The sequence below is a fragment of the Hyaena hyaena genome, unplaced genomic scaffold (assembly GCF_003009895.1).
Source record: "Hyaena hyaena isolate Hyena2069 unplaced genomic scaffold, ASM300989v1 scaffold_423, whole genome shotgun sequence".
In the NCBI taxonomy this organism is placed as follows: Eukaryota; Metazoa; Chordata; class Mammalia; order Carnivora; family Hyaenidae; genus Hyaena; species Hyaena hyaena.
The window spans coordinates 650,190-670,023 of NW_024081058.1; the positions used below are offsets into that span (position 1 = coordinate 650,190).

The window sequence follows — 19,834 nt, forward strand, 5'->3', positions numbered from 1 at the left end:
CTCAAGTGAGACCTTGGTTGAGTTGAAATAGGACAGTGGAAAAAAAAATGAAGAGACAGATGTAAGGAATGTAGAGGACATAATTTATAGTATTTGGCCACCTATTGAAAGTGAGTCAAAGAAGGGAACTTGAATGTAAAGATGGGATGAAGATGACTGAATTTTAAGTTATGTTGCCTGGGCACTAATATAGAAACAAAAGCTGTGTTTAGATTAAAAGTGATAGATTTTATGGTTAGGAAATATCGGTTCTTATTTGCAGCTGGGTGCCCAGCATATACTAGAATATACCTATAAATAAATGTAGATAAAATAATATCTAGTTGCAAAATAGTATAATAGTACATATATTGAAGGTGTTAGTACTATTATAGTTATTCTTCATTATTTTTTAACATTTTGATTTATTTTTCATTACATATTTACATTATACATATTAAATAATATATAGCATTTGGAATTGACATATTAGTATCTCCTCACCTCTTCCTGCATACCATCGCTAGCAGTAAAATGAAAATTAAATAAGAAACAGTGAAAAAACACCTGTCCCTAAGTAAATGAATAAAATAATATTGTTCTCTAGAGCATATTTGATAAGCAAGCAAAACCAGATGGTTTGGTTACAAGATTCTAGTGGATTAGTATCTGGCACATGGAAAGCATACAATAAATATTTAGCTCTTCTCTGGCCTACAAAACAAATGTGGTTTTGCAGATAATCAAATCTATCTTAATTTATATAGAATTTCCTTTCTGTAATATTTCAATTAACTTTATATTAAATGCCTGTAAATATATAAATATTTAAAATATCATTTCATTTTACTAATATAGAATGGTTTCAGTTAATAACCACCAGTAGCTGAATACAGAAAATAATATTTAGTTTTTATTAAGTAAGTTATTATTTCAGTACAAAAATTATTTTCTTAGATATTCTGTTAATATTCTGAATTACATAACTACCACCAGAGTTAATACTCTCATTTTGTAAAAAATATATAACACAAAAAAAGAACTAATTTCACAGTGCTATTAGAGTTTTTTATTCCTTGTCATTTGAAACAATAAAATTCCTGGGTCTTCTAGAGAAATAGACTAGGAAATTATCCAGACCATCTATCTATAATACTCAAATGCAAATTGATAACACTCTTCATGTGATAAATTACATAATGCAATTTAATGTGATAAATTACATAAAACAATAAAATAAGTGTAATTTTTTCAAAAAACTAAATCTGAATGACATCCTATGTCTTATTATACTTTTTTGCACATTATATATTAGGCACAAAGTAGAAAACCGTATCAAGGCAAACAATATATTTATATATTACATAGTTAATGAGTGTTAACCTAATATTAAGAGTAAAATAAAACAGAAAAAATTATAATGAAAAATAGAAGTAAAGAAATGAAGATATGCCTTACTTAATGAAAATCAGAAAACATGCCCTTACCACGTACATTATTATTTATGTAGAAGTATAATATATATAAATTATCAGCCCATTATTTGACAAACTAATAAGCTCTAAAATATAATTATAAACAACATATAATGGAAAGATGGAAAAGTCAGAGACTAATTTTAAGTGAGGGTGTTATTTTAAAAGCATTTCAATAAGTTAAGATTTGAGCTGTTTTAAAAAATGTATATTTATATAAAAAAACATATTGTAAGTGGAGGAGTAAAGAGAAAGAGTTCAAAAAGCATTTTGAGGACTGATCTTATTTACAACAGCTGTTTCCAAAACTGTGAGATTGTCAAAATCACATGGGATAATGTTTAGAATTACAGATTCCCTGGCACTAAGCCAAATGTACTGAGTAACAATCTCCAGTGTCAGGCAAAAGGGGATCAAGTGGATGAATAAGTTGGTTGACTTTAAACAATGACTGGGAACACTTGGTGTGTGTGTGTGTGTGTGTGTGTGTACTGTTGTTTTTTGTTTTTTAGAGAGAAAGGAAACATGAGTGAGGAAGAGATGAAGAGAGAGACACAGAGAGAGAGAATCTTAAGCAGGCTCAGTGTGGAACCCAATGTGGGGCTCAATCTCATGACCCTGGGATCATGAGCTGAGTCTAAATAACAAATTGGACACTCAATCGACTGAGCCACCCAGGCACACCTATTTTGTTTGGTTTTAAATTTCATAAATAAACTACAAACTGGGTAAGAAAATTGTAATATGGAAGTTTTATTTCATAAAGATAATTCTGATTAAAAGGTGTATGATTTCGGAAGAGTTAGATGGCAGAGAAGTAGGAGAACCCTGAGCTTTCCCTTTCCCACAAACACAGCTGAGGTCAGATCACTTGGAACATCCAGGAAATTGATCTGAGGACTGGCAGAAGGATATCCACAGTTAGAGGGAGACATTGTCGTAGGTGTGAAGCTTATTTTAACAAACAAATCAAATCACACCTAGTTAAAGGTCCAAACAGTCCCCACAGCAAGCAAGAATGAGCTCTGGAGAGAACTGACCAGTGGGAAAAAGCAGCCAAAATGCAACAGCAGAGGGTACACCACATACACCAGAAACACTTCCTGAAGTGCCAGACTCTGGACAGTGTGATCCATTTTTAATATAGAATTACTCTGAGGTGAAGGAAATATAAAAAGCTTTCAAAACATGTAAAAGACAGAAACTATACCAAAATGACAAGACAAGGGAATTCTCACCAAAAGAAAAGGTCAAGAAGGGGAGCCTGTGTGGCTCTGTCAGTTAAGTCGCCGACTTCAGCTCAGGTCATGATCTCAGTTTCTGAGTTTGAGACCTGTATTGGGCTCTGTGTTGACAGTCCAGGGCCTGGAGCCCACTTCTAGTTAGTTCTGTGTCTCCCTATCTTTCTGTCCCTCTACTGATCAAGCTCTGCCTCTCTCTCTCTAAAAAATAAATAAACATTATAATTTTTAAAAAAGGTTAATAAGAAATCACAGGCAGGGACTTGCTCAAAACAGAAGTAATAATATATCTGAACAAGAATTAGAACAATAGTCATAAGACTACTAACTGGGCTTGAAAAAAAAGCATAAAAGACACCAGAGAAATCTTTGTTGTGGAGATCAAAGACCTAAACATTAGTCGAACTAAAATAAAAGATGCTATACCCGAGAGGCCAAACTAACAGGATATACTCAAAATGAGGATTAAAGAAGTAGAGGAGAGAATAGGTGACATAGAAGATAAAACTATGGAAAATAATGAAGCTGAAAAGAAGAGAAAAAGAAAACTATTAGATCATGAAGGTAGACTTAGGGAAGGAACTCAGCGATTTCATCAAGTAAAACAATAGCCTTATTGTAGGAATTCCAGAAAAAGGAGAGTGGGGAAAAAGGGACAGAAGGCTTATTTGAACAAACTATAGTTGACAACTTTCTTAATCTGAGAAAGGAAACAAGCATTCAAGTCCAAGAGGCACTAAATTGACATTTTTCAAAAATCACTCGGAATGTAAATATACTAAATACTCCAATCAAAAGACATAGGGTATCAGAATGGATTAAAAAAATCTGTTTATATGCTGCCTACAAGAGACTCATTTTAGACCTAAAGACACCAGCAGATTAAAAGCGAGGGGATGGAGAATCATCTATCATTACTAATGGACATCAAAAGACAGCCAGAGTACCCACACTTACATCAGGTAAACTAGATTTTAAGCCTAAGACTGTAAGAGTGCCAGGGTGGCTCAATCAGTTAAGCATCTGACTCTTGATTTTGGCTCAGGTCATGATCTCCATAGTTTCATGAACTTGAGCCCCATGCTAGGGTCTGCAATGACACTGCAGAGACTTCTTGGGATTCTCTCTCTGTTTCTCTCTCTCCTTCTCTCTCTTTCTTTCTTCCCTTTCCTTGCTTGCACTCTCTCTGTCTCTCTTAAAATAAATAAATAGACTTAAACAAATAAATAAATAAACCAAAGAATGTAACAAGAGATGAAGAAGGGCATTACATCATAATTAAAGGGAAAATCCACCAAGATCTAATTATTTTAAACATTTATGTCCCCAATGAGAGAGAAGCCAAATATATAAATCAATTAATAACAAACATAAAGAAACTCATTGATAATACAGTAATAGTAGGGGCCCTTAACGTCCCACTTAAAGCAATGGACATATCATCTAAGCATAAACACAACAACGAACAGTGGCTTTGAATGACACATTGGACCAGATGGACTTAGCAGATATATTTAGAACACTTTATCCTAAAGCAGCAGAATACAAAGTCTTCTCCAGTGCACATAGAACGTTCTCCAAAGATTATATACCCAGTCACAAAACGGTCCTCAACAAATGCAAAAAGATCGTACAATGCATATTTTTATATCACAACACTATAAACTTGAAGTCAACTACAAGAAAAATTGTGGAAAGCCCTCAAATACATGGGAGCTAAAGAACATCCTACTAAAGAATAAATGGGTTTACCAGAGGATTAAAGAAGTAAAATAATAGATGGAAGCAAATGAAAATGAAAACATGACAGTTCCAACCATTTGGGATGCAGCAAAGGCAGTCCTAAGAGAAAAGTAATTGCAATTCAGGTCTGTCTCAAGAAGCAAGAAAGGTCCCAAATACTCAATCTAACCTCACATATAAAGGAGCCAGAAAAGTAATAGCAAATAAAGCCTAAAAACAGCAGCAGAAGGAAAATAAAAATACTAGATCAGAACTAAATGATATAGAAACAAACTAACAAACAAAAATCAGTAGAACAGATCAACAAAACTAGGAGCTAATTATTTGAAAGAATTGATTATCATAAAAATTATCAAATTTTTAAAAATTTTAATTATCAAAAAAAATTGATAAACTCCTAGCTGGACTTATCAAAAAGAAAAGAGAAGGACTCAAATAGATAAAATCATGATTAAAAGAGGAGAGATCACAACCAACACCTCAGAAATATAAACAATTATAAGAGAATCTCTTATATAACAATTATAAGAGAATACTATGAAAAATTATATGTCAACAAACTGAGCAATCTGGAAGAAATGGACAAATTCCTACAAATGCACAAACTACCAAAACTGAAACAGGAAGAACTCGAAAATTTAACAGACCCATAACCAACAAACAGATTCAATTTGTAATCAGAAATCTCCCAACAAACAAGAGTCCTGTGTCAGATGGCTTTCCAGAGGAATTCTATGAGACATGTAAAGAAGAGTTAATACCTAATCCTGTCAAACTGTTCCAAAAAATAGAAATGGAAGGAAAACTTCCATACTAATTATATGAAGCCAGCTTTACCTTGATTCCAAAATCAAACAAAGACCACGCTAAAAAGAAGGATTATAGGCCAATATCCCTGAAGACATGAATGTAACAATTATGAACAAGATACTAGCAAATCAGGGGCACCTGGGTGGCTCAGTTGGTTAAGCATTAGACTTTGGCTCAGATCACCTTATGGCTTGTGGGTTTGAGCCCCACATCTGTCTCTGTACTGACAGCTTAGAGCCTGAAGCCTACTTTGGATTCTGTTTCTCCCTCTCTTTCTGCCCCTCCCTTGCTCTCATTCTGTCTCTTTCTCTTAAAAATAAAGTAAGCATTAAAAAAATTTTAAAAAAATAATTGCAAATAAAATTCAACAGTACATGAAAAGAATTATTCACCATGATCAAGTGGGATTTATTCCTAGCTGCAGGACTGGTTCGATATTCACAAATCAATGAATGTGATATACCACATTTAGTTAAAAAAAAAAAAAAAAGGATAAGAACCATATGATCCTGTCAATAGATGCAGAAAAAGTACTTGACATAATACAACATCCATTCTTAATGAAAATCCTCAACAAATAGATGGAGCATACCTCAGTATCATAAAGGCCACAAATGACAGACTCAGAGCTAATATCATCTTTAATGGGTAAAAACTGAGAGCCTTTCCCCTACAGTCAGGAATAAGACAAGGATGTCTGCTCTCACCATTACTATTTAACCTTGTACTAGAAGTCTTAGCCTCAGCAATCAGATAACAAAAAGAAATATAAAGCATCCAAACTGGTAAGGAACAAGTCACATTTTCACTATTTGCAGATGACATGAGATTCTATGTAGAAAACCCAAAGACTCCACTAAAAATTGCTAGACCTGAAAATATACAAATTCAGCAAACTTGCAGAATATAAAATCAACATACAGAAATCTTTTGCATTTCTATACATCAGTAATGAAGCAGCAGAAAAAGAAATCAAGAAATCAGTCCTATTTGCTGTTGCATGAAAAACATTAAGATACCTACTTTTACCTAACTAAAGAGTTAAAAGATCTACACTCTGAAAATATCTATACTACCCAAAGCAATCTACATATTTAATGCAATCTCTATCAAAATACCACCAACATTTAATTTTTTTTTTTTTTTTTTTTTTTTTTTTTTTTTTTTTTTTTTTTTTNCAATCCTGGAAAAGCAAAACAAAACTGGAGGCATCACAATTCCAGATTTCAAGATATATTAAAGCTATAGTAATCTAAAAAGTATTATATTGGTACAAAAACAGATGCATGAATCAAGAAACAGAATAGAAAACCCAGAAATGCATCCACAGCTATATGATCAACTAGTCTTTGACAAAGCAGGAAAAAATATCCAATAGAAAAAAATTAGCCTTTTCAAAAACTGTTGGTGGGAAAAAAGGACAGTGACATGCAGAAGAATGAAACTGGACTGGAACAACTTCTTACTAGACACATCTCTGAAGTCAAGGGAAATAAAAGCAAAAATAAACTACTGGGACTTCATCAAGATAAAAACCTTCTGAAAGCAAAGGATACAATTAACAAAACTAAAAGGCAGTCTACAAAATGGGAGAAGATATTTGTAAATGATGTATCTGATAAAGGGTTGGTATCCAAAATCTATAAAGAACTTCTCAAATTCCACACCCAAAAAGCAAAGAACCCAGTTAAGAAATGGGCAGAAGACATGAATAAACACTTTCCAAAGAAGACATTTAGATGGCTAGCAGACACACGAACAGATGCTCAATATCACTCATCATCAGGGAAATACAAATCAAAACCATGATAAGATAGAGTTTGTCATACCTGTCAGAATGGCTAGAATTAAAAACATAATAAACAACAGATGTTGGCAAAGATGCAAAGAAAGGGGAACCCTCTTGCACTGCTGATGGAAATGCAAACTGGTGCAGCCCCTCTGGAGAATAGTATGGAAATTCCTTAAAAAACTAAAAATAGAACTACCTGAGGTTTCAGCAATTGCACTATTAGGTATTTACCCAAAAGAGACACAAAAATAGGGATTCAAAGGTGTATATTAAGCCCAATGTTCATAGCAGCATTATCAATAATTGCCAAACTATGGAGACAGCCCAAGTATCCATTGACTGATGAATAGATAATGAAGATCTGATCTCCATATCAAATCTTCACATATATAATATCCCACATATATGTATGGGATATTACTCAATCATCAAAAGTAATGAAATCCTCCATTTGCAGTGGTGTGGATAGAGCTAGGATGTATTAGGCTAAGCAAAATAAGTCAATCAGAGAAAGATTTCACTTATTGTATAATTTAAGAAACAAAACAGATGGACATATGGGAAGGGGAGATGAAGAGAAGAGGGGGAAACAAACTATAAGAGATTATTAAAGATAGAGAAGAAATTGAAGGTTGATGGAGGGAGGTGTGTGGGAGATGAGCTTGATGGTGGAGGGAATTTGTTGTGATGAGCACTGGGTGTTGTATATAAGTGATGATTCACTGAATTATACTCCTGAAACCAATACTGCACCATATGCTAACTAAAATTTAACTAACTAAATAAATAAAATGTCTATTATTTATGGAGAAGTGAATGGGATACAATTAAACAATTATAAGGCTATTACAATTACATAGTTGAATGACAGTGGATAACTGACACTTAGCTACCAAAATCATAACTGAAATAAGAAAGTTACAATATCTTCATATTAAAATAGCAAGGTAGGATACCCAATTAGGTCAAGAGGAAGAGAAAAAAAATAAGTATCACTTCTAGGTAAAATGTTAATTTCATTCTGTGGTGAAAGGCAGTCTTATGAGCAGTGTTTCAGCCTCCACTTGGCCATATAAGAAAGGCTTATTACTCTCTGTGGGAGTATCTTTCCCTTTGCCAAGCTCAATGAGTGTTCTTTTGTTTCTGCTTAAAGTTTGTGCATCATACCACCCACTGGTCATGGAGGGCTGGCACATACTACTGAAGCTGATCTTGCTGTGCCTCTTCTCTTTGTAAATAAAGTATTTCTCCATCCTGTGCTCTGACTGTGGTGTGATTTCCTTGGCAACTCTGATACCATGATGCAATGAATAGAAGTGTCTCCGCCCCTGAGATTGATAATGGTGCACAGTACTCTACATCCTTGGGATTTTGTTTGTTTGTTTTGTTTTAATTTAATTTATTTATTTGAGAGAGAGAGAGAGAGAGTGAGCAGGGGAGGGGCAGAGAGAAGGAGAGAGAATCCCAAGCAGGCTCTGCACTATTAGCACAGAGCCTGATGTTGGGCTTGAACCCACAAACTGTGAGGTCATGACTTGAGCCGAAATCAGAATCAAACACTTAACTGGCTGAGCTCTAACTAGTGTATGGTACTCTGCTCTTCATATTTTGTGACAGGTCAATAGAAAGAAATTATATTTCAAGTTTCTAGTAATATAATGAGCAATTTTCTGAACACGCAATTTTCTGAACACGCTCACTGCGGAATGCCTGTGGAAATGCACGTGGAAATTTCCTTTGGTCTTTGAAGAAAGTTATCAATAGCTCAGGAAGAAGGCAGGGCAACTTAGCTAAAAGATAGAGGAGGCAAAGTAGTATGTAAAATAAAAGTAACAGTTTCATAAAGAAAATAAAATGATGTGAGGATTATTTCCTTTCTAGTTTATAAATCTTTCTTATAGGAAATATGCCCATTAAATGTATGTTCTAAGGATGAAAATAGGCAATACATCATTTAAAATGAAAAAATAAATGATATATATGCTATGTAGGAAGTAAACAAGCTAAAGATATAATAACTTTAATCAGAGTTATCTGTGGCACATATTCTTTAGAGCAGATATTTCAGCTGAAATATGTAGGTTATGAAGTGTTTGCAAAACAGCCTTTTAGGCTAAAAAACATAATATAAAAGGCACAAATGCCTACAGGAAAGAGGGCTGGGTGTGTCTGGAGAAGACAATGTTTCCCTCTTTTAATGAACAGTGGGAAGAGCCTGATGATACTCACAAGAAAAGAAAAAAGAAATTACCAGAAAAAAAAAAAAAGAAGTTATCAGAAGACAAAAACAGATGAAGATCTGGCTCTCTGACCACTTCATTTTTAATGAGGTATCACCTTTGTTTTCAAATAATAGAATTGTCAGACTTTATAATATAAAATAATACTTGCTAGCTAAAGCTTGTGACATACAACTGCAGATATCCTGTACAGAGTCAGTTAGGTTAAATTGGATCTTATGGAAGGGGTGTGTGTGTGTGTGTGTGTGTGTGTGTGTGTGTGTGTGTGTGTATCCAGATTTTTGTTAAACTTCTGGGTTCACATGTTCCTTTGTTATCACTCAAAGAGAAAGCATACATACAGCAGGGACCAGATAGAGCTTGGAGTTACTGCAGAATGATAGAAGCTGGAATAAAAAAGAGGAAAAAAATTAGGGCAAGTTAAAAGCCAATTGAGAAATAATTTAAATCAGGAGAGCATGGTGCCAGGGAAGTCAAAACAAAAGTGTGATAAGAAAGGAACTTCCAATTAACTTACGAAAAAGTTAATTCTCATTGAGAATTTTGCAAAGATTTATTTTAGTTGAGGATAACAGAAGATTAATGAGATGATCAGGAGGTGATAGAGTGGAAGATAAAACTTTAAAAAAGTTTTTTTAGTCAAATTTTCTGTTAAAGGTAGCAGTAAAATTACGTGGTAGCTGTAGTGGGGCTATGGGATGTGGAGGGTGTTTTTACAGATGAAAGATGATGGGGTTTACATCTGAATATGAAATAGATCATAGTTTCAATGAGCTGTTACAAACAGGATATCGAAGTGATATGTAAGGAATTAATTCCTGAGAGGGTCAAACAGGACTTGATTCCCAGAGCACAAAAAGAACAGACTGTACTCTGATCAAAACAGGAGTTATTCATCCATTTAGAGAACTGAAAGAAAATTTGAACACAGGCAGGAATTGTTAATTAAAAATTGCAGATTAAATTGGAAATTGGATATTGAAGAGCAGTTTCCTCTAACATTTACTATATTTCTCGCACATTTATGAGTTGGAGAGTGGTATCATATGGGCAATATTAAGATCAACACAGAGCTACAGAATAGTAAAATCTGGCATGGTGCCCTGATTTGCAAGGGCAGTAATATGGAGCTGCTGGGAAGTGTTAAATGCACAGTTGAGGCTTGAGGTCATAATTTTATGGTAAAGTAAACTAATCTTGGGGTGATTTTCATCCAGCAATATTGAGCTATTTAGGCGAAAACATGAATTGGTTTTGTTCTATATGTAGTTGTCTTTTTTATTATATGAACTATAATGCTTGGGGATCTTTATTCTTCAGATGTATATGATAGAAATAAGACAGGGTGTCCATTTTACAGTGATTATAGGGTAGTGTTATTGCCAAACTATGTAATCTAATTTGGAGAAAAGAGAAACTTACTCTGAAGTAGAAAAATGTTAAATGTAGTGGCATCAGTGAACTGGGCATTACCATGAGGTTAAAGAATGTTTTAGGGCAAATGATGAGGAAAAGATAGGAAGTAGTAGGCAAAAAAGAGTGGGGTGGTTGAACTCAGCTAATCATATATAATTAAGCAACAAATAAATTGTCCACAATATGACCATTGAAATGGTGTAAGGAAGGGAAATGGTGGAACAAGTCTTTTTTGTGTGTGATTTGGGTAAATAATCTGACAGATATTCAAGATTAATGGATCATCTGCAATCATTACAAACAAACAACCTGGTAAAAGACATCACAAGAAAATATAATGAAAGCCATTATAAGGTAGTAAAGACTTCAATAAGCTAAGAGATATGATTGAAAAGTCAGTAACTGAAAGCAGGGAGAAATGCTAATAGCATAGCCAAAAGGAGTCCTCTTTCAATGGTACCTAATATTAAAAGCTACAAGGATGTATAGGGTTTGGGATGCAGCACAGGAGAGCAAAATGGTCTTTAAGAAGAGTCCCACTTCTTAAAACTGAGCTGTGAGAAACAAGAGGGATAACATACTGCTTGAGACAGCTATAAATGGTAGAGGTTTTATGGACTGTGGGGTTCAAGATAAGGCAAAAGTTGAAGAATCATTAAGGAAATGTTTGAAAACATGAGGAATTCTGTAGATAATAAGTATGATATTATGCAAGGTTGAAACAGACTGGAGAGGGGAGGATGTGACTGGATAAGAAATTACACAGTAATAAGGGATCCTGGATGGCTCAGTCTGTTAAGCATCTGACTTTGGCTCAGGTCATGATCTCACAGCTTGGGAGTTCAATCCCTGTGTCCAGCTCTGTGTTGATAGCTCAGAGTCTGGAGCCTGCTTCATATTCTGTGACTCCCTCTCTCTTGGCCTCTCCCCTGCTCATGTTTTGTCTCTTTCTCTCAAAATTTTTTTAGAAAATTAAAAAAAATAATTACACAGTAATATTATTATAAAAATCTTAGTCGTAAAGGGTTTTTGTTTTTTTAATGCAGTATAGTTAACACTATTCTAACATATACTTAATATTGTCAATGTTGTACAGCAGAGCTCTAGAATTTATTCATCTTGCATAACTGAAACTTTATGCCCATTGTGTATGTTTGTTTATGCATAAAGTGTCTAATTTACTACATGTTTGGACAAATTACTAACCTCTTCACTCTAACAAATAAGGTGACAGAACTAGAAAAACCTGAAGTCCAAAGTTCTACAAATTTAATTTTCTAAATTAAATTTTAATAAGTATATCAACTAGCAGCTCATCCCTTTCCTTATCTGAACTGAGAAAGATTACAAAAAATCCTATTGGAAAAGAAGGAAAATTAATTAAGAGCTGTTATTGCTAAATGGCTTAAATGTGTTAATGAATTTAATATAATATTTATGAATCAGATTCAAAAGTCATACAGATTAAGATTAGAAGTTAAACAAGCCAATTAAGTAATTAAGAAATATCACTGCAGAATAAATTATATAATGTGTCAAATGCTTTTAATGTCAAAATCATCCTACAACAGAAAGTTTGTAATCTGAGTTATAAATATTATGAATTTTATGTCTTACATAGTCAAAAATTTAAAAAGGAGAAGAAAAATGATTTATCTTTTTAACAGAAACAAATATTCAAATTGAATGAAATTGAGAAATCTTTAAAAAGGAATGGATAGACTCAGTTCCTAAGTCAAATATAAACAGAAAATTAATTTAAAAATAATTAAATTAATCGAGGCAGAAATGTCTTTATTCCCTATCTTTCATCCATGCTCCTTATTAGAATAAAATTGGGGCCTTGGATTATATATTCATCTTTATATTTTGAGATTGTACTCTATGAACACAGCACAAACAAGAATTGTCAAGCATTCTCAATATCAATAAAAAAGTGTGTAAGATTAAATTTATTTACTCGGGGTGCCTGGGTGGCTCAGTCGGTTGAGTGTCTGACTTTGGCTCAGGTCATGATCTCACAGTTCGTGGGTTCAAGCCCCACGTCGGGCTCTGTGCTGACTGCTAGCTCAGAGCCTGGAGCCTGTTTCAGATTCTGTGTCTCCCTCTCTCTCTGACCCTCCCCTGTTCATGCTGTCTCTCTCTGTCTCTCTCTCTCTCTCAGAAATAAATAAAACACAAAAAATTAAAAAAAATAAATTTATTTACTCACTGCGTTATTTAAAAAAAAATTTTTTTTAAATTTATTTCTGAGGGAGAGCTACAGCTTGAGGAGGGGAGGGTCAGAGAAAGAGGGAGATACAGAATCCGAAACAGGTTCCAGGCTCTGAGCTGGCTGTCAACAGAACTGGACATGGGGCTCGAACCAACGAACCGTGAGATCATGACCTGAGCCGAAGTTGGACACTTAACCAACTGAGCCACCCAGGTGCCCCTCACTGAGTTATTTTTTAATGCCCTGGCAAGGAGGATAAATTAGACATTGAGGATACAACATATATATTTTAGCTGAATAACTAATAAACACATTATGAATTTAATTTAGAAAATATGATTACTCAATATGTACAATGATTATTTCATCAATAATCGTTTCATCAAATAATATTTCATCAGATTATTTTTACTTCAATAATTCATATAATTGTTTAAGTTAAAGTCTTTCCAAAAAGGGGGCTCAAATTATTGATTTTCATATTCTATTTCATAAGTTTGGATAATTCCTCCAGAAAGTAGCTTATGAATTGTTATGCAATAGCCTAGAATACCTTATAGATCATTTATCATTGGAGAAGTTTCAAAACTGCTTATATAAATGTTCTATTTCTCTACTTTTTAGATAGTGGTCTGTATGTTTTGTATGCTAATTCAGTTAGATGATGCTCATTTGCAATCATTTCCCTCTTTTAATTATCATCATTAGGTAGGCTTATATGCCTGGATACAAATGAAATGCTTTTCAGGTAAATGATGATGTAGATTATTCAGCTGCAGATTTTTTTCTAATGTTTACATACTTATATTGAGAGAGAAAGACAGAGAAAGCATGCACGAGGGAGGGCCAGCAAGAGAGGGAGAGAAAAGTAGGCTCTTTGCTGAACAGTGTGAGTCCGATTTTTGGGATGCAATCCCACAAACTGTGAGATCATGACCTGAGCCAAAATCAAGAGTCAGAGGCTTAACCCACTGAGCCTCCCAGGCTCCCCTCAGTGGCAGATACTTAAACACCATCACATCAGTACACTCATTCAATCACACATAGTTATATCAGTTATCACTGTAAAGATTAGAAATTATTTAGAACCAACTACAAAGTAGTTCATCCCCCCAAAATGCTCATTATCTCAAATAACAAGTTTTTGGAAATAGAGTTAGTTCAAGGTGGGATAATTTAGAGACCCAACACCTCTAGAACTCATTTCTTCATTATTTTGCTGTGCGATTCTCAGCATGGTGATAGATTATGTCTTTAGTATTATAGCATGTCTATTCTGAGCATAAACAGGGAAAATATGAGAATATCCAAAAGAGAAAAGAGAATTATTTTGGTGTGTAATACTTTTCATTAACAAGGAAATAAGAAATTTCTTAGTGACTTCCCAGAAGACTTTCTTTCAGTTTTTGTTAACCAGAACTGGGTCACTTCTGGTAGAGTAACAACAACAAAATAGCAAGGGGATAAGTTAATCACTATTGTCCTGGACAGATTATTTTGTATCCTTTAGCTGGAGAGGGTGTCATTCCCTGAACACATGGCCATTAATGACGAACTTTTAAACAAAATTGGAACTGTCAGAATGGCAGGATAGAATAGGAAAACAAACCACAATGGGTCATTAAAAAATACATTCTGTTTTTAAAACAAAACAAAACAAAGCAAAGCAATATTTTGGATTGAGTGATTTAACTCTGTTTCCCAGTTACCTCAGATCTATTTACAATCTATATTCCAGAAAACATTGTCCAATCACAATTCATGGAATTTCAGTGTGACATTTGTTGGCCAATAATTCATTCATATCTTTACCCCTACTGAATTCTAAATTGGAGCAAATGATATAGCCTTCTATGTTTTTATCAAAACTAGGACTGAAATAATAATGACATGACTTTATAGCTATGCATAGAAAGGTCTTCCTCTGGGAAGGAGAGAGCCTTTTGAAATTACCTCACTACGTGATGGCCAAAAATAGATAGGAAAACCACTTTATTTTCATCATCAACAAGTAGCATTAATGACCAAGCAGGTAAAATAACTTATTATTGTTAAGAACAAAGTATAAGAAGTAGCTATTTTCTAAAAAAATATAATAAAAGCACATTCATTGTAGAAATGTGTACAAGTTGATACTATATTCTCATCATTTTTATCAATCAGATTTATCACATTAGTCTTGTAAAGAGTCCATCAGTGAGCACATTTGTGATTGGTGCCAACAAGTATTATTAGGGTATTGTTTCATCATGGGTGAAGTAAAAGGTGTGTACGTAAACATGAGAATAAAGTAGTATGATTCATTATTATAGTCTTAATTTTAATTGTGTTGTTACCTAGTTACTTGAAATTTATTTCATCTTGCTTCCAATGTGTTCCTAATCTTGTGACTATTCTACTTTTCTCTTTGACTTGATTACCTTTTATAAACAGTACTATTAAACTACCATTTAAAATGTGTAATTTTATATGTTTTGACCATACGTATACAACTGTAAAATTATTACTATAATCAAATTAATGCATATATATTATTCCCCAAAGCTAGGTTTTATATTTGAGTTTCACTGATTTTCTTGTCTTCACACATCGTTTGTTTTCTACTCTATAGTATCTTGACCCATTAAGTTAAATGTTTCTTTAAATTTTAGTGAGTATCAGAACGTTTTTGAAAGAGATATCAATCCAATGTACAGTAGTCATTCATTTACTAAGTATATATTCAACAAAGACAATTGATTCTTGTTTTTTGTGGTAGTATGGTTCTATAAAATAACCATGAACAGTGAATTAGCAAATACTGAACTACTGCTTCTGGGAAATATGTACAGACATGCATATATGCGTATTTCACACATTATATTCTTAAATCATAAAATAATATATCTTCATAGAGTCTACTTTATTTAAATTTAAAAAAATGGGTTGAGAAGTAAGTGACTTGATCGAGAGCACCCCACTAGCAGACACCAGAGTTGTTTTTCTTTTCTTTTCTTTTCTTTTCTTTTCTTTTCTTTTCTTTTCTTTTCTTTTCTTTTCTTTTCTCTTTTCTTTTCTTTTCTTTTCTTTTCTTTTTAAATTTTTAAATATTTTTTATTAATTTCTGAGAAAGAGAGACAGCACGAGCAGGGGAGGGTAGAGAGAGGGAGGCACAGAATCTGAAACAGGCTCCAGGCTCTGAGGTAGCTGTCAGCACAGAGAGTGCCCAACACAGGGCTCCACCCCACCAACCGTGAGATCATGACCTGAGCTGAAGCCAGAGGCCCAACCGACTGAGCCACCCGGGCATCCCAGAGTTATTTTCCAAACTCCATCCAACTGGCCTCAGAGCCAGAGAGCTTCTTGCACTAAACTGCACTGCTCTGTATCAACTCCATTTTTGGTTATCTCTGTGAGAGCTGAAACAAAAAGGCAGACCTTAGCCTTGTTTGACCTACCCTGGGAGCATCTGCATCAAGTGATACAAATTCTTCATGTTCTGTGCACGTATGCAAATGACTGCCAAAGCACAGTGAATACTGATTTTGGGGTTATAAATAAACATTATAGTGAGTAGCCAAATACACAAATATAGAACTCACAAACACACAAAAAAAACAACAAAACAGGGATAGGGTATATTTATTGAAAGGTCTATGATATGGCTACTAATTTAAAAAGCCATGTTTCAAAGGAAATGACCACAATGCATGGGCTCAGTACTCTTTAGACACATCTATTATTTTACTACTTATTTTCAGGATAATTACATAGAATCCCTTAGTATATTACAGTTATCCATATTGCACATGAGTTTGTCACACATTGTGATGGACGTTCCTGAGACCAAACACATTGCCAAGCATAGTCTCTAGCTTAGTCCCTATTTTTGACCTTTACCAAACTATTAAGTCCATAGTTTATGCAAATTAATGGTCAAGATAATGGTGATGACACTATTTGATGAAAAACCCACAGCTAACATTATATTCAGTGGCTAAACACTGAAAGGTTTCTCACAAAGTTTAGAAAAAAGACAAGATGCCAATTCACCTTTGGTATTCAAAATTATAATGCAAGTTCTAAAATTCTTAGAGAAAACATAGAAGTAAATCTTCATGACCTTGCATTTGGCAATGAATTTTTACATCTGATACCAAAAAACAGACAACAAAAGAGAAATTTAAGAAAGTAGGATTCATCAGAATGAAAGACTTGTACATCAAGGACATCAGCTGAGAAAATAATGATCAGCTTAGAAGTCTATGATGACCCATAGAATGAAAGAAAATATTACAAATCATATATCTGAAAATGTAGCATCCAGAATATGAAACAAATTCTCACAACTCAACAACAAAAAAAGCTGAACAACCCAATTTAAAAATGAGCCAAGGTGTTGAATAGATACATCTCCAAAGAAGGTATAAAATGTCGATCAAGTACATGGAAAGATGTTCAATAATAGTAGTCATTAAATACACAGAAATCAAACCACAGTGAGATCTACTTTACACCCACTAGAATGGTATACTTTTTTTTTTAAGAAAAATAATAAGTATTGGTGAGGACATGAAGAATTTGGAACCCTCCTACATTGTTGGTAGGGATATTTTATGGATCAGTTACTATGGAAAACATTTTGGGATTTTTTCAAAAAGTTATACACAAGATTATTCTGACTCTGACTCCACTCTTAGGAATATACTCAAACAAATACATCAGCATTGAAGTTCCTAACAGTGGTATTGATAGTAGCCATATAATGTTAGAGCTATTAATCTTTTAGTCCAACATAAGTGTCTCATTTGAGTAAACTAAGTCTCAGAGACATAAAGTGACTTACTCAAACCCACACAATTAGTAAGAATGCAAAGAAAAAATTAGAAAACATCAATTTAGTCTGTATTTTGCAGTTAAACACAAAGTAAATAAATTGCAGTTACAATCTAAAATTGGGAGAAAAAAAAAAAAACACCAAGAACTCTCCATGTTCTTAACGTCAGTTGCAACTAGCAATCCACCAAGATAGGGCCTTTAAAAATAGGAAAAAGGTAGTCAAGAAAACCACTAAGTCCCTACCCATTTCAGAAGGAAAAGAGAGAAGAGGAATTTTCATCAACATTTTAGGGGTACTATGTTTTCTGAAAGGTTACTCTTCCCCCTTATAGGGCAGGAAGGAGTGTGTTTCATTGTTGTCTCTCTATTTAAATAGAAGGGATTTTCCAGGAAAAATATTTGGGAAAATAAGGGTGCCCATAAGGCTCATAAGCAAACATTTCTTTTCTCATTTTATATTAGTATTGCTACAAGGTATTAAAGCTTCTCTTGTTCATCTTAGAAAAGAAAGTAATAAAACTGCAGAGAGAAGGAAGATCACAAAGAGAAGCTGACCCTAGGTTTGTAACCACTCATATCACATATTGTGAGTGAACGTGTATAATTTTCTTGTGTATCAAATGAACATTTGTAGCAAAAAGAGGCCAGGAATAAGGATGATTGGTGGTGGGAGCCGAGGTTGGAAAGGTGGAGCGGTAGAAGTGGCTAGGTCAAAACCAAGTCTTCCACATCAGCAAATTGGGCAGCCAGGTAGCTTTGCAGGTGCCCACCATGACCCATATATGCATCCCCATGACAAGAACAGCATTGGGATGATTATTACTCAGAAAATATGTGCAGCCAGTCAATATAAACTAGGAACGTAGTAACCACAAATGAAAAGGAAGCTGCATCCTCACAAACCTTACAATTAAGAGGATGTGTGTCCAGAAGAACTAGTGTCAGAAAATGGACAATGGAGGAATTTCAAGTTCCTTGAGCCTAAGTTTCATCCATATTGGATAAAAGCAAAACTTTAAATGTGCTATATAACTGGAGATTTATACTATATTAGAATTATCTTTAACAGCCATAAGTGGCTGGAAAATAACACAATATGCTAAAAACATATTCTACATTAGAGTATCTTAGTTATTTATTGCTACATAACAAGTTATCTCTTAATTTAGCAACTTAAAATAACAAAGACTTATTTATTTGTGTTTTCTGGGTCAGGAATTGAGGAACTGTTTATCTGAGTAATTCTGGCAGTGTGTCTCAGAGTTTGCAGTCAAGATTTTAATTAGGTTTATTCTCAAATAAGAGAATATTGGAAACCTTGGCTGCGGCTAGAAGATAGTCTGAAATTATAGATAGGGCTTCAGCACTATTACTTAGAATAGAGAAAATTCTTGGGCATATAGAGAAATGAAGTTGATCAAATATTTATATTGTATAATAAAATTATGTTAATTATTAAAAAAAGAGTAAAAATAAGAAAGAAAATTATTTCAGTTCTCTGACTCAATATTATCTTTTGCAGAGTCTGTTTCCTGAATTACCTTTTCAGCTACCAAAGCTATACAAATTACCATATTAATGTAAGGAAATTATTTTATTTTATTTCATAAATTATTTGAAAAAATTATACATTAAATTGTCAGAAAAATATTTCCATGGATCCTTTCAAAAGAATTCTGAATGGAATATGCAAAATACAAGATGAAATTTTTTGATTAGCACTAGTCCCATTATTGTTAAGCTATTAAAAATAACTACTGACAATGCTTAGCTTAATGACCCCAAAAAGTTTTCATTCATATTTTAATGAATATTCAAGATACAAATTATTAGCTTAAGTTTTTAATAATAACATTCTCTCTTCAAAACTCTAAACCCTAAATGGATAAAAAATGTGCCTCATCTTAGCTTTGACTTAGTCAAGTGAAGTGTTTTGCTTCTTTAGTGTTCACCAAACATATTATTACTCATCAAGAACTACCCAGCTTGACTGAGGTGAGTGGCTGTCAACACATGAAAATACGTGTGCCTAGAGGCAGATTTTAAAAGTAGTTTCTCTTCAAATCACCTTCTTTCACATTACCTAATAAACATCTTGATTCACT

The 19,834-nt window shown here is 33.7% G+C and overlaps 1 non-coding gene across 1 annotated transcript; it reads left to right on the forward strand.

Annotated features, from left to right (window-relative positions):
- The first annotated feature begins 12,663 nt into the window (after window positions 1-12,663).
- Window positions 12,664-12,748, forward strand: TRNAQ-UUG. Its single transcript has one exon. It is a non-coding gene; the product is annotated as a tRNA-Gln (tRNA).
- The last annotated feature ends 7,086 nt before the right edge of the window (window positions 12,749-19,834 follow it).